Below are 14,132 nucleotides of genomic sequence, written 5' to 3' on the forward strand. Positions count from 1 at the left end.
TGTCCGTTCGGATAGCAGTTCGATCGGTCAGCATCCTGACCTGATCAGCCTGTTCCTCTAACACTTGGCTGTTCTGATTGTTTGTCGTTATAACGAGGTGTTTTGATAACAAGTTGAACCATAGAACCCTCGTTCTTACTTGTTCCTCCTGATTGGACAGGAATCACCCAAATCCGGCCGGTGAACTGTTCGGAACGGAGTTTAACGTTTAACCCGAAATCGGTGAACCTCGTGGATAGAATCCAGATCTTGAGTCATGCAACCACCGGAATGATTTGCAAGTCGGCACAAGTTCCGTTTCTATCAGTTTTGAAGGCATTGAGTGTAAAAGAGTTGAAAGAAAGTTGGAAAACCATCTTTCAATCCTTTTCACCGTGAAATGTTTAGATCTATGAAAGACCTTGTTTGTTTATATAGAAATCAGCTAGACCCAAGTGATTCGTGGTGGATTGAAGCCAAAACATGAAGTTCTTCAAGAACACCATGATGACATCATCCTAGAACACTTGAATCTTGATGATTTCACGGTTAGAAGTCAAGATTTGAAAGATAGAAAGGTGTAGGAGTGTGTATAGATCAAGAAAGTACAAGGTGTGAAATCTTACCGGAATCGAGAGAAATCTGAGTAAAAGGATGAGAGCATGAGCTGGTCGGTCAGAGCTTTCCAAAAGTGGTAAGTATGACAATGACAGGGGTATTTATAGGCTGCCAAAAGAGGAAAGGGCTGGCCGATCGGCTAGGCATCCCGATCGGATAGCCTGTCCGATCGACTGGGCTGTTCGGTCGGCTGAGAGCCTGATCGTTCAGCTGCCTGATTCGAGCGTTCGGTGCGACGATTTTTGATATTTCGATTTCGATTGAGGGCGATGCGAGTACGATAGAGTTCCTATTCAAATTACTTTTAATCCCAACCACTATATCTAACATACAATCATCTATATCTCGCGCTGTCTCTTCTCCACCAATTATCATGATTCGATTTCGATTGAGTTCAATTGAGTTTCGAGTTTCTATTGATTACCACACATAACATAAAGTAGACACGCACAAGTAACACATAAGGCACACACACACGTATATTAACACCAAAATTCGCGTAATTCGAGTCTCGAGTTCGATGATGTTTAGATTAGCTCGATTATTGATTAATTGACTTTATCACATTGTTACTTCCTATTATTCACAGTCGTAAAGCGGTTCGCGTCGATAAATAAACTTCGATTAATTCGATTGTAATTAATTACTCCACATAATACAACTAACGTAAACATAAACATAAAATAGACTAACTACGGTCAAAGGAGTCAATCTTGACTTTGACTTTCGGTAACACGGGGTGTTACACACACGTTTATAAAAATAACCTGGTATGCGATCACACTTCTAATGATATGCATCATCTTCAACGGGTGTGTAAACGTCAACCGGATAAGCAATCAAGTCATCCTGTTTTTTTATTTGCACACTATGCATATGTTAAAAAATCATATCAACATTCTTACATGCATGTTCTACATAGCTCAACATAGGTGGTGAAAAGTAGAAATAAGAGCTAACTGCCGATTTGGTAGTTTAAACAAACATACAACACCACAAAGTAAGGCACAATAACAATAATCACAAAAAATAAGTAAAGCATAAAATACAATACCAACATGCACAACCAAGTTATAAATTAGTACTAAAAAAATAAGAAGTTGCAAAAACAACTAGAATACAACTTGATATGGTTCACATGAGTGAATCATAGGCTTAGAGTATTCATCATCACAACCTTGTTAATACAACCACCAAACGTTTTTTCAAACGATCTATGTATGTCTTCGCAGCAGTAAACAACCAAAAGACTGCTCAGATCTCCGTTATGGCTGCAACATCAGTTGCCATGCCCAAAAACGAAGCATTATCATAGCAACAAAGCAATAGACATATGTTGCCAAATCTGTCTAGTAAGATTACAATCACCTTCATCATCTGTCGGGTAAGATTATAGTCACCTTCATCTCTCGAATGACCGGTAATCTTCTTCATTGAGAAAGCAAAGCCCCAAACTTTCAACAACCACTGTCATCGGAACAACCAAAAAACAAAACCCCAAAGCTTCAACCCCCCCCCCCCCCCCCAAAACAATCAACTAAAAGTAAAACATCACATGCAAATGAGCTCTCAGATGAGATTTTTCTCATCCTCACCAAAGCGAGATCCGGTGTAAACACCAATTACTCAAAATCCCAAAATAAAAGAACCATCAAGGCAGATCCGACAACAAACATCGCCGGCCAGAAAAACCTTAAGGGTTAATTAACGATAAGATGGAAAATTTACCTGTAACAACAACGATAAATAAACCGGCCATAAAAATGTCAGGGTTAACCGACGTTTCTCTAGCGGTTCCACAACAAAGACGAATATTTATCTTAACACCCTAAAGTGTTAACAATAGGATTAACCCAATAGGATTAACCAAACAGAAACATTAAAAAGAAAGTCACCTCACCGTAACAAATGGTCTACCGAAGAAGAAGACGGTCGCAAATATCTGGAGAAAATGGATGGGCTGGCAGTGAAAAGTGGAAATGGTGAGGACAGTGGAAGGTTTTATACACCAAACAAACATACAACACCAAAAAGCAAGACACGACAACAATAAACACAAAAATAAGTAAAGTATATAGTATAACACAAAAATGCATAACCATGTTACAATTTATTTTAATAAATAGGGGGTAAGGTTCTGATACAAATGAACCTTATCATACAAATTGACTTAACATAAGAATTGTAAGATGAACATTTTTTTTGCAATTTTTCCAATCTTCTCAAGTACATATTTTAGTCTTAGAATATAAAAAAATGTGTTTACATTAGTAGAATAAGTATGTAATTTCTCTAGAGTATCTATAATTGCTATACTAGAATAAATACACGTTTTTTTTTTCTTCAAAATTTTACAATTAAACATTATACTTAAGTATGAAAAATAATTCGAACAATAAAAAAATTTCTTCACTTCTTATCTTAACACCTACCACCATAAATATGTATATTATATGCATAAAAAATCGTAAAACAAATTTGTTCCTTTGTTTTTATTAATATTTACTGACACACGTGTAGATAATATAAACAACACACCAACACTTAACATAAATATGTGTAACTCTATGCATAAATGAGATGTATACGTAGTCAGGCTAATGCTAGACAAAAAACCAATTTTAAGAAATCCTAGAAAACTCTTCCGACTTTTTTTTTTTAAAATAACACATGTAATATACATGTTTTTAAAAGTTTTGGGCCAAAAAAAACAAAAAAGCGCCGAAGGATTTTTTAAAAAAAAAATAAACAAATTTCAGCAACTTTTGTGACTAACATGTGTTAGACAAAAAAGGCTGAAACTTGTTTATGTTTTTTTTTAAAAACATTCATTCGGCGTTTTTTTGTTATTTTTTTTGGCCCAAAACTGTTAAAAACATGTATATTACATGTGTTATTTTTTTCAAAAAAAAAAAAAAAATGTTGAGAGATTGGGTTTTCTAAGGTTTCTTAAAATTTTTAGGGTTTTCTGTATGCCCCAAAACCTGTATGCGTATATATCTTTTTATGAATTTCAAAATAAATAAATAAATAAGTATTTCATTTCAACGTCCTTTGATTTTTAAAATGAACTTCTAATCCCGTACAACTTGAATTAGTTCCCAACTATGACGATACTTGTAATCTAAATAATAAACATTAAGACACGTTTTTATTACTATTCTTGATGCGTAGGCAACTAATTTAAATTATCCCTTTATATTGTAAGTTTACGCCACGCCAACTAATTGAATGTATATAAGATGGCTTTGGGGTTGCCATTTTCTTTTGGGTTTCTTTGTTGAAAGAGTAAACTGTAAAAATGTCACTGAGGTTTCATTTTTATAACTTTAGTTCAAAACTCAAATATTTTAAATCTGGGTCTCTGTGATTTCGATTTTGTTGCGATTTTCATCTAAAAGCAAACTATGGTCAGATTTTCAATTAATATCTAGTTTTCTTTTGTCTTTGTCCTTCCTTTTAATAAAGGGCAAAATAGTCAGATTTTTTAATTTATTATAATAAAACGTTAAAAGACCATTTTGCCTTTCATGAAAAGTAAGAAAAAAGGCAAAAAGCTGAATATTAACTGAAAATCTGACCAGATTTTGATTTTGGATGAAAATGGTAATAAAATTGAAACCACAGGGATCCAGATTCAAAAGATTTAAGTTTTGACCTAAAGTGGTAGAAGTGGTCAAATCTCAGGGATCATTTTGGCAGTTTACTCTTATTAAAAATAAAGTGACATTTTAAAATATCAAAGTTAGAAATATATAAATACTAGCCTAAGACCCCGCGAGCTTCGCGGGTGGCTAAACACCAACTAAACACATAAAATAATTTAAACGTAGAAGCGTTAAAGTGTGATTTGTTAAGCCTAATATTTTGAGACAATTGAGCACGTCCCAATAGTACATCTACATAATGTTCGTTACAAATTAAGTTTTTGTCAAACTAAACCTTCATGATGTTTTCATGATGTATTCTTTAACTCCACTATCGCATTCAGACTCTGACATTATCAATTCCAATCAGGACGACTTTGAATTTAAAGCTCTATTGCTAGATTATTAAAAAGAGTTAATTACTGTTTTCGTCCCTGTGGTTTGTCAAAAATCACTATTTCAGTCCTTTAGTTTAAAAATTGTGATTTCAGTCCTTGTGGTTTCACTTTCGTAACCATTTCAGTCCACCTCATAACCATTTCAGTCCCTGTACTTACAGAATAAATGGATTGAAATGGTTACGAAAGTGAAACCACAAGGACTGAAAATGGTCACGAAAGTGAAACCACACGGACTGAAATCGCAATTTTTAAACTAATGGACTGAAATAGTGATTTTTAACAAACCACAGGACGAAACAGTAATTAACTCTACATGAAATTAATTTGAAAAAAAATAGATTCTTACTTAAGTGTAAGAACAACTCAAACGGGTTCTTAGAGATATCAACTGGTTGGCTACCCTCCAACACTTGATTTGCTATAAATCCCTTTTACTGTTATAGAAAAAAATAAGGTTATAACCCGGAAATTTTCCGGGTAGGAAAATTTAATTTATAACAATTAAAAGTATAAAAACAACACTTTAACATCTAAAGTATCATCTTTTCCTTTTCTTCAATAAATTTTTAATTGGTTTCTTAAACTTTTTCTTGTTGTAAAGAGCCATAAAAACATACAAAAGCAAGAATGTAAAGTAAACGTCTATATTTAGAGCATTTACATTGGAACCTCTATTCTATATCATATAGAGAAAATAATAGAGGAAACAACAAAAATACCATCACATTGGAATTTCTATAATAAAAAAAAATTAAAGTAAAGTACACCTCTATATTTATAGGGTCACGTACATTCAATCCTTAATATTATTATTCTGAGTGTGTAATATCTAATATGATTTTAAAAAGCTTCATTTATACTACAGCCTCACCAATTTTGAAAAGACCCATTTTTAAAAAAAGACTCATTTCATCACAACCTGTTTTAATCGAGTTAATCACAGGTTATCCTCTAAATATCTTTTGACATCTATACATAAAATAAATACAAACAAACTAATCATAAGTCCGTCTTTAAACAATTTTTCAAAGTTTACCTACTTGAGCAATTAGAGATAAATATAAAGCAAATCACCCGTTAGGTAAAAACGGTTGAAATTGTAAACCAAAGTTTATTAATCACCAAAACAGACATACAAACAACAATTAAGCTTCCAAAAAAAACACACTAAGATACATCCAAAATACTCTTACCCCATTACACATCCAATCACTTTAAAAAAATTATCTATACACATACACTAACCAAAGTCTAAACCAGAGAAAGTGAACCAGATTGAGAGATTGACGCGTATCGATCTATTAATCATCCACCAGAGAGTAGCCTCCTTAATGTCTTGCACTATTTTAGTTTGAAAAGCATCGACCCCTTTGAAGATCTTATCATTTGTCCTTAACCATAGCCTTCATACTGTCATGAGAAATACAATATAAATCGTCATTTTTTTTCGTGGGTGTATCCAGGCTAATTCTACATACACAAACCTTCCAGCATATTGATTTAGCGAAGATACGTGAAGCGAACAAAAAACAGGAAGAGCAGCTTTTATAATTTTTTATCATACCTGTAATTATTTTATAAATAATGCTATACAAAATTACAGGAAGAGAAACTGTTATAGTTATTTTTTTATAATATCAATCATAATGCTATACACACCTTGTCGTAGCTTAAACATATTTCTTCAGATTATGGCCCAATTTGATCAGATTCTAAAAAACAAAGAAAAATTATCATGAGATACTGTAAAACTGGGGTTTAGGATGTAAACCATAAAAATAACAAATTAATTTAGATGATTAGCCTTGCAGAAAACCCAAATCGGGAAAGTTTACCTTAATCGTTAACGAAAAAAATCAGACTCAGATTGGGTTACTCAAGCGGATATTAATCACTGGAATAAGATCGGGTATCAAACATAAGAGCACACATGAGTTGATTAATGGAACAAAATGGTGAGGAGAAGAATATACATCAGTGAATCGAATAGAGATCAATTTCCCATAGGATCTCATTTAAGATATATAGATATATAGATATAGATAAAGAACGGTGCAAGATATACCATTCCTTCAACTTCTCATAGGATCCCATTCAAGAGTTCCTTGCAGGGGAAGAAGTCTGAAAGAAGCTCATCACCTAAAATTACAAAACACGATTTGAATTAGATATGCAACTCGAGTACAAAAACAATAGTCGAAGAAGACTCGAAGCATCCCTAAAATTACAAATAATATAGTCAAAGCATCTCATAAAAAAACATCAAGATTTCAAAGCGTTCAAAATTTAAAATCAAACACAATAATGGTTTACTTCAAAATTTAAATTTAAAATAATGATTGACTTCAAAATTTAAAATTTAAAATCTGAAAATCAAATCACTAATATCCAATCCCGTAAATCAAGCAAACTTATTAGGAAAGTCTAACTTTTCAAATTTAAATTCAATTTACAGATTCGAAATTTAAAATCAAACACATTAATGGCAAACTTTCAAATTTAAATTTAAAATAATAATTTACTTCGAAATTGAAAATTTAAAATCAAACACAATAATGGTTTACTTCAAAATTTAAATTTAAAATAATGATTGACTTCAAAATTTAAAATTTAAAATCTGAAAATCAAATCACTAATATACAATCCCGTAAATCAAGTAAACTTATTAGGAAAGTCTAACCTTGCCAACCAAAACCAACCGACATAGAAACAAACTGATAACAGAGGGAAAAAATATAAAACAAACAAAAGGAGGGGTTTCAAAAAACGTAAATGAATTTATTTATAGAAACACTACAAATTTTCTGGAAATTAATACGATACCAAATTTATTAGTAACTAAAAAATACAGCCAAAATTAAATGAGCATAAAGTATGAAACCAAACATTATACCGGATAAAAAATAGGAAAAAAAACAATAAAACTAAAATTTTTGATTAACATGTCCGACGAAGTTTAATAGTCCGGCAATGGTATAAAATTTAGGGTTAACCATGAAAAACTAAAAAAACAAAACAAAAGAATCATTAATACATATTAATACAATACAAAATTTATTAGTAAAAAAACAAAGATTTTCAAATTTCAAAAAATATCATAGTTTGATTCGCAAAAAAAAAAAAAAAAAAACAAAATAACTTAAAAATTATAGAGATTAGCATAAATGATGAAAACTATCATTATACCGGATCAAAAAACACCAAAAAAACGATAACATTAAACTTACCTCTTGTGTTCGAAGAAGATTCAGAATCCTGCAATTGCATAAAAATTAGGGTTTATCATGAAAAAACAAAAAATAAAATAAAAAAATCAGTAAGAGCATCACTCTTTCAAAGACATCAAAAATAGATCCATTAATAAGATTAGATTCGAAAAATTTAAATCATCACCAGCAACACAAAAACACACAAAAATGATTAAAAAAAAGTGCGATTAAACATTTAAAATACATAACAATCTAATTTAGTTTACATACCTGCAGAATAAGTGGAATGATCTACAAAAAAAGAAGAAGAACAAATTCTGAGAAAATTGAAAATTAATGTGATTGTCGAAAATTATGGAAACTAACACAAAATTTGGAAGCAATTAAAACTTTAGTATAAGTTATCTTGATAAATTTGGAAATACGTTACAATTTAGACAACTTTGATAAGTATCCATAATTGATATAAATTTCAAAAATTCAAATTTTGAAATAATCAGTCAAAACAATTTACCTAAATAGTTAAATATTATTCAAACTTAAATTCAAAACCAACGAGGTTAATATATACATAATATAATCAATATCTAAATGACTGTGAAAAAAATCAATCACAAAAAATACAGAAAAATGATTAAAAATGTGTCATTAAGCATTTAAAATACATAACAAACTAATCTAGTTTACATACCTGCAGAATAAGTGGAATGATCTACAAAAAAAAGAAGAAGAACAAATTCTGAGAAACTTGAAAATTAATGTGATTGTCGAAAATTATGGAAACTCACACAAAATTTGGAAGCAATTAAAACTTTAATATAAGTTATCTTGATAAATTTGGAAATACGTTACAATTTAGACAACTTTGATAAGTATCCATAATTGATATAAATTTCAAAAATTCAAATTTGAAATAATCAGTCAAAACAATTTACCTAAATAGTTAAATATTATTCAAACTTAAATTCAAAACCAATAAGGTTAATATATTCATAATATAATCAATATCTAAATGACTGTGAAAAAAACATCAATCACAAAAAATACAGAAAAATGATTAAAAAAAGTGCGATTAAGCATTTAAAATACATAACAGTCTAATCTAGTTTACATATCTGCAGAATAAGTGGAATGATCTACAAAAAAAGAAGAAGAACAAATTCTGAGAAACTTGAAAATTAATGTGACTGTCGAAAATTATGGAAACTAACACAAAATTTGGAAGCAATTAAAACTTTAATATAAATTATCTTGATAAATTTGGAAATACGTTACAATTTAAACAACTTTGATAAGTATCCATAATTGATATAAATTTCAAAAATTCAAATTTTGAAATAATCAGTCAAAACAATTTACCTAAAGAACGATAAAGAAGACTCAAAATAACACCAAATCTATGGAAAACGAACCTGCTTGCAATCGATTGGAAGAATGATCAGCTCTTTAAAGGACCTGTTGTCAACAAAGACATCACAATTTTAAGGATTTAAATAGAGAATGATGGATGAAACATTGCTTAAGCTTAAACGATAATATGTACTATAACCTTTCTGGTATGCCAAATCATCACTCCCAATTGTTGAACTGTAATAGTGTCAGCAAACAACGTCACCTCTGACAATTGCTCAAAATCTACTTCAATACGTGAATTTAATCGGAAAACCTAAAGATGAACATATGATAGAGAACATCAAACAGGAAGCGACATTATCAAACATGAATCGATATTTGAAGAATTGTTACCTATTTGTTGAATCGTTTGGAGAAGACAGTGATGGATCCCATCTTTCAAAAAGCACCAAATCTTGAAAAATATCACAGAAGCACTCAAGAAATGAATATAGGTATTGATGAATGCATAAGTTAGAAATCACTGAAACCCTAAGAAGAGGCGGCGGCTAGGTCTTCCAGACACCAACAACGCCGCAAAAAGAAAATTAAAAACATGGATACATACCTTATACGCCGCATAATAAGGGCTGGTTGCTTCCACTCGCGATTAAAGATGAAGAAATCTAGGGTTTAGGAGATTGAAAATAACATATTAAATATCGATAGATGATATCTAGGGTTTAAGGAAGAAATAGATAGTGTTTAACAATGACAAAGAAAAATCAAAGAGGGAAAAGAAAAATAACATACCTATGTTTTTCGAAGATCAATCGATGAAGAAGGAAGAACCGGATGCAGGAGATGGGTATTAGGGTTTTGGAATGAAGTGAAGCGTATTAAAGAAGCTAAGGAGGATGGTTTTGGTGGAAAAAGCAAAAAAAGTGGTCTAAGCAAATGCCACGTGGCAAGTAATGGCTTAAGCTAATGCCATGTGGCTTAAGCTTGTTTTGCTTTATTAGAAGTAGTAGATTTACATACCTTCTTTTAATAACTTACTTTTAAATCTCATAAAATACTAATCACTCTAAAACCAGACTACTTTCAGGCATTTGGTGGATAATCTTTGACAGATCAGCGATAGTGAAGTTAATAAAAATAGTTTCTACTTTTAAAATTTTTACCAGTTTGTCGATAATCTTCATTAAAAACTTTTCAAGTAATATCATCATTTATGTTGATTGTATTAGTATCAATTTGATCATTCATTTTTTGTTTTTCTATCACTTAAGCATCCACAAAGTAACATCATCATTTATGTTGATTGTATTATTGTACCAATTTGATCATTCATTTTTTGTTTTTCTATCACTTAAGCATCCACAAAGTAATATCATCATTTATGTTAATTGTATTATGGTACCAATTTGATCATTCATTTTTTGTTTTTCTATCACTTAAGCATCCACAATAGGATGCTAAAGATAAACGTGAATCATGCCACAAAACACTTTGATGAAACATCTGTTAACACCGACGGTTAACCAGCTGGATTGTCTCTTATGTAGGTTCAATCTCCTTTCTTACTCTCTTGTGACTGGAATCCTGCAAAACAGCAAACCGTTAGCTCGTTAAGAGGGGAATATGGGGGTTTCCCTCTTAACCGGACTCCGGCGTGAGAATAAGTACTGTTATGAGGAATAAAGAGTGTGTGTTGTGGGTGAGGAATGAAGAGAACAGAATGGATAACCTGAATGATGAAGGGTCCTAATTATAGCCGGAGGGTGAAGGAGGGAGGAGCGACCTTGCCAGCTGTTATCAGGCGCCAGCTGTCCGACCAAGGGGAATATCCTCTTGGTCTCCTCTGTTGCGGTCAGAATAGTGGTCCACGTGGCGCGCCGATATTCGTCCATGCTGGAGAAATCGTACTGCTGCTGTCGGTCTGCCACCCAGATTTGTCGCAGGTTTACATGACGCTCGATTACTGGTGACACGTGTCGTCCTTTATGTCGGAAGGAGCATCTTTGGTGCCACCTTGACGTCTTCCAGAAGCTTCTAGAAGCTTCTGATGTAGGCGCCATGTTGGACTGAAAAAGTGGTGTCGTCCCTGCCATGTGGATATGGAATTGGGACCATACCTCTTCAAGTCCCCCCAGTCCAGTGTGCCTTCTAGTTGAGTTGATCATCTAGGAGGGATTCTGGACTTATAAGGGTAGTGGTTGTTTTCCTTTTTTAAAACGCATGTTGGTTATCTTGCGAAATTGAGCCAAAAGGACATGCGGCGCCTGGCGTATGGCGGTAACCTTATAAAGTTGAGCCAAGTGGACGCATGGCACATGGCGTATGATTGTAACCTTATAAAGTTGAGCCAAGTGGACGCATGGCGCATGGCGCATGGTGGTAACCTTATAAAGTTGAATCAGGTGGACGCATGGTGCATGATGGTAACCTTATAAAGTTGAGCCAAGTGGATGCATGGCGCATGGCGTATGATGGTTCCTTCTGAAAGAAGTTTCCTTTCTTGGGGTGAAGACAACTGACATGACCGTCTGATGTCCCTGTCTTTTCGGAGATGAACAGTCGCCTTTTTTAGATGTGTCAGTTGCTTTTTCGCCAGAGCGTCAGGTGTGTGCCGCCCACGTTTCCAAAAAAACAAGGCGAAGGTTTCTCTCCCTTCTGACGTGTCCTTTCCCTGTTGGGTGTCCGCCTGTATTCCTGATAACCCACTACCCATCGCATTTAATGCGATGGGTATAAATAGATGGAGGTTTCCTCCTTTTCTTCACTTTCAAAATTCAAACTCCCTTGTTCTTTTCATCTTCTCCATATCCTTTCCTTCTCCGTCTATTTTCTGTTGTAATCATGTCTACCGGAGCGAATCCTTCTACTAAGAAGAGAAAGTATAAACCTAGGAATCCTCCTGGTCCTGACCGGGCGGCGATAAATTGGAAAGAAGAAGAATTTCAGAATCTGGTTAGGGATATGGGTTTCCGTTCTGAGTGGGGTGCTCAGTTTCCGACCCCAAATTCTACTGCTTTGGATGCCTCTCCGGGGTATATTGCGTTGTACGCTGCCTTTTTCCGGGAGGGTAACTTTCGTCTCCCCATGACGAAGTTTACCGGAGAAGTGCTAACCAACTACGGGCTTCATATTTCGTAGATAAACGTTTTGGGGTTGCCCCGGGTTACTCATTTTGAGTTTATATGCCGGGCCAACCGTATTGAACCGACTTTTGAGATGTTCAACCTTTTTTACTACGTGAGCTACACTGGAGGTTTCTACTCTTTCAACTCCCGGACTAGTGGAGTTAATCCTTGCAGTGCTAACCCACCGAAAAGTTTGCATGATTGGAAGCAAAAGTTTTTCTACATTCGCCGTGGGGTCATTCCTATCGACATGCATTATCTCCCAGAGAGTGAAGGGGTTCCTCGGGTGAATGTGTCTATATATTTTGTTGATCAAGAATGGTATAAGGTGTTGACCCGGAAGGTTACCTCTATTATTCAACTTGAAGAGAGGGCGTCGGTGGCTGCTGGGATGAGCATGCTGTGGGCACCTCAGAATCCTAGGGGTGTTCCTATTTATGGTTACCAGGGGAAAGGTATTGTTGTTTATGACTTGTTTTATGTTCACCTTTGTTGTTGTTGTTGTTGTTGTTTGTTTCTTATGTTGTTGTGCTTTACAGAAGGATATAGTCTAATGAATGTTCTTGATCCGAAGGCCGGTGGTGCTATGGTTGTGGCAACATTAGCTGGGTGGAGGCCCTTGTGGTTGGATCAGATACGGGATCGATTCTTGCACCCTACCAGCGAAAGCTTCGCTGCTTATGCTAACACCATTTTAGGTGACGATGGTGGGGATGATCTTGATGATGTACTTAGCCCTCCTTGAGAGGAGATTATTGTCCTTTCGAGTGAGGGTTCTGATAGGTCACTTGAAGGTCTAATCCTTCGTTCCTCGCGTGCAGGTCCACCACAAGGGGCTGGGAACGAGCCCGTGAATGAGCCTGCCGGTGAGGATGTTGATGTTCCGGTTGATGTTGCTGATCAGTTGGAGAGTAGGAAGAAGAAGACGTTGGATAAGTCTGAGAAGAAGAAGAAGAAGAAGGTTGAGGGGTCTGCCACTGAAGCTCCTCGTAAGCGACCTTCTACCCTTCCTTTCTTGGACTATGTTGTCATTTCTGACACGCTCTCTGGTTTAGACGCAGGAGATAAGCGTGTTGAGTGTGATCCGGATGACGATGCTACTTTGACGGAGATGATGAAGAAGAGGAAAACTCTTGAAGAGAAGAAAAAGGAACTTGATGATCAAGCCACTGCCGCACTTGCGGTGAAAAAATCTAAGCTTCAGAAGGAGACTCCCCCTGCACCTTCAGAGTCAGAGGTTGACTTGGGAGTTTTTAGTGCAAAACATGGTAATCTTTTGGAAAAGATATTCGCTGCTTCTTGTTCCCAAGGTACGAAGTTTTGCATTTGTATCTTGTTTGTTTGTTTTTTTTTACTATCATGATTGTTTCGTGACAGGTGTTAGGTCAGGAAAAGCTCCTCGTAAGATTGATATTTCAAAGATTACACCTCCCACATCTCCACCTTCTAGGACCTTTGATCTATCTCCTCCGCCTGCTGATCGTGGAAAAAGGAAAGAAGACGACGTGGAGGTTGAACAGGTTGGGGAGGGTGGTGGTAATGCTGGTGTTGATGCTGGTGGAGCTGGTGTTGTTGGTTCTGGTGGTGGAGGTGATGATGTTGTGGAGGAATCTAGTGAGGCCACTCCCCACCATACCGTTTACACCAAGGTTGTCCGGGGTTCTAGCCATGGTGGTGCTTCTAGGGTCCACCATAGTCTAGAGTACGAGCATGTTCAAGGTGGATCATGTGATACTCAGAATCCTGCCTGTGCCAATCTCCCGCATGCCCCCCGATGGAATTTGACCCAGGGTTCTCGGA

The 14,132-nt window shown here is 34.8% G+C and overlaps 1 long non-coding RNA gene across 2 annotated transcripts; it reads right to left on the reverse strand.

The window, feature by feature from the left end:
• Positions 1-8,113: 8,113 nt before the first annotated feature.
• LOC118492548 lies at positions 8,114-9,863 on the reverse strand. 2 transcript variants are annotated; one of them, XR_004894424.1, is made up of 4 exons: positions 9,404-9,863; positions 9,267-9,309; positions 8,546-8,566; positions 8,114-8,145 (listed from the first exon to the last, which is right to left on the reverse strand). It is a non-coding gene; the product is annotated as an uncharacterized LOC118492548 (long non-coding RNA). The 2 variants fall into 2 exon arrangements; XR_004894423.1 differs by lacking the exons at positions 8,114-8,145; positions 8,546-8,566 and adding an exon at positions 8,933-8,990.
• Positions 9,864-14,132: the final 4,269 nt, after the last annotated feature.

The sequence above is a fragment of the Helianthus annuus genome, chromosome 5 (assembly GCF_002127325.2).
Source record: "Helianthus annuus cultivar XRQ/B chromosome 5, HanXRQr2.0-SUNRISE, whole genome shotgun sequence".
Classification (NCBI taxonomy): domain Eukaryota; kingdom Viridiplantae; phylum Streptophyta; class Magnoliopsida; order Asterales; family Asteraceae; genus Helianthus; species Helianthus annuus.